The sequence below is a fragment of the Atractosteus spatula genome, unplaced genomic scaffold (assembly GCF_055471065.1).
Source record: "Atractosteus spatula isolate fAtrSpa1 unplaced genomic scaffold, fAtrSpa1.hap1 Scaffold_141, whole genome shotgun sequence".
Classification (NCBI taxonomy): domain Eukaryota; kingdom Metazoa; phylum Chordata; class Actinopteri; order Semionotiformes; family Lepisosteidae; genus Atractosteus; species Atractosteus spatula.
The window spans coordinates 47,501-50,000 of NW_028296699.1; positions in this window are offsets into that span (position 1 = coordinate 47,501).

A 2,500-nucleotide genomic window follows, 5' to 3' on the forward strand; every position below is an offset into this window, starting at 1 on the left:
CCCTCTGTCAGGCTCCCCCGCCTGCCCTGGGGCAGGCCGGGGTGCCGAGGGCTCAGCCCGCACAGCTGCGGGGCTGGCCGCCCTCTGTCAGGCTCCCCCGCCTGCCCTGGGGCAGGCCGGGGTGCCGAGGGCGCCCCCCGCACACCTGCGGGGCTGGCCGCCCTCTGTCAGGCTCCCCCGCCTGCCCTGGGGCAGGCCGGGGTGCCGAGGGCTCAGCCCGCACACCTGCGGGGCTGGCCGCCCTCTGTCAGGCTCCCCCGCCTGCCCTGGGGCAGGCCGGGGTGCCGAGGGCGCCCCCCGCACACCTGCGGGGCTGGCCGCCCTCTGTCAGGCTCCCCCGCCTGCCCTGGGGCAGGCCGGGGTGCCGAGGGCTCAGCCCGCACAGCTGCGGGGCTGGCCGCCCTCTGTCAGGCTCCCCCGCCTGCCCTGGGGCAGGCCGGGGTGCCGAGGGCGCCCCCCGCACACCTGCGGGGCTGGCCGCCCTCTGTCAGGCTCCCCCGCCTGCCCTGGGGCAGGCCGGGGTGCCGAGGGCGCCCCCCGCACACCTGCGGGGCTGGCCGCCCTCTGTCAGGCTCCCCCGCCTGCCCTGGGACAGGCCGGGGTGCCGAGGGCTCAGCCCGCACACCTGCGGGGCTGGCCGCCCTCTGTCAGGCTCCCCCGCCTGCCCTGGGGCAGGCCGGGGTGCCGAGGGCGCCCCCCGCACACCTGCGGGGCTGGCCGCCCTCTGTCAGGCTCCCCCGCCTGCCCTGGGACAGGCCGGGGTGCCGAGGGCGCCCCCCGCACACCTGCGGGGCTGGCCGCCCTCTGTCAGGCTCCCCCGCCTGCCCTGGGGCAGGCCGGGGTGCCGAGGGCGCCCCCCGCACACCTGCGGGGCTGGCCGCCCTCTGTCAGGCTCCCCCGCCTGCCCTGGGGCAGGCCGGGGTGCCGAGGGCGCCCCCCGCACAGCTGCGGGGCTGGCCGCCCTCTGACAGGCTCCCTGCGTGCCTGGGGAGAGGCCACCCCTGTTTCGGCCTCTCCCTCGTACCCGGGACCACGCCACCGCTGACTCGGCCTGCCCACGTGCCTGGGACAAAGCCACCCGAGTTTCGGTCCTGCCACATACCCGGGACCACACCACTCCAGAATCGGTCCTCCCACATACCCGGGACCACACCACTCGACTTTCGGTACTCCCACATACCCGGAGATACGCCACCGCAACTTCCGTACCCGGTGCCTGCAAGGGAGCGAACCTGGAATCCAAGCCCAGCTTGTGGAGCTCTGCCTGGGCTTGAGCGGGGTGGATTCATCCCCTTAAAAGCTCCATGAAAACGAAAAAGTCTTTTTTTCACCCCGGGAGCGCTCTCAGGCGGTTGCATGCCTCCTGCTAGGCCTGGGCCAAGCCTCCAGGCTTGTGAAAAGGGGAAAAGCACCACAGCAGCGGCGTCTGAGGCACCCGGCTCCCGGTTCGACCGCGAGCAGTGCTTTCGGTTCAGACAGGGGGATCCAAGCCTCCCTGCCCGGGAAATATGCCCCCCGCCTGGGGATGGACTCCGGCCATGCCCCCTGCTGCAGACTTAAGCCCCCTTCCGATTATTTAGACCCATTCAGCGCCGTCCAGCGGGCCGGCCACCTGGTCACCCCCGACAGATTCGGGACGCCTGGTCACCCGCTGGACTTAGTCTTTTTTACGATCGGCTTTAAAGGGGCCTGGTCACCCGGGGGACTTAGTCTTTTTTACGATCGGCTTTATAGGGGCCTGGTCACCCGGGGGACTTAGTCTTTTTTACGATCGGCTTTATAGGGGCCTGGTCACCCGGGGGACTTAGTCTTTTTTACGATCGGCTTTATAGGGGCCTGGTCACCCGGGGGACTTAGTCTTTTTTACGATCGGCTTTAAAGGGGCCTGGTCACCCGGGGGACTTAGTCTTTTTTACGATCGGCTTTATAGGGGCCTGGTCACCCGGGGGACTTAGTCTTTTTTACGATCGGCTTTATAGGGGCCTGGTCACCCGGGGGACTTAGTCTTTTTTACGATCGGCTTTATAGGGGCCTGGTCACCCGGGGGACTTAGTCTTTTTTACGACCGGCTTTATAGGGGCCTGGTCACCCGGGGGACTTAGTCTTTTTTACGATCGGCTTTATAGGGGCCTGGTCACCCGGGGGACTTAGTCTTTTTTACGATCGGCTTTTCGGAGGCCTGGTCACCCGGGGGACTTAGTCTTTTTTACGATCGGCTTTATAGGGGCCTGGTCACCCGGGGGACTTAGTCTTTTTTACGATCGGCTTTATAGGGGCCTGGTCACCCGGGGGACTTAGTCTTTTTTACGACCGGCTTTATAGGGGCCTGGTCACCCGGGGGACTTAGTCTTTTTTACGATCGGCTTTTCGGAGGCCTGGTCACCCGGGGGACTTAGTCTTTTTTACGATCGGCTTTATAGGGGCCTGGTCACCCGGGGGACTTAGTCTTTTTTACGATCGGCTTTATAGGGGCCTGGTCACCCGGGGGACTTAGTCTTTT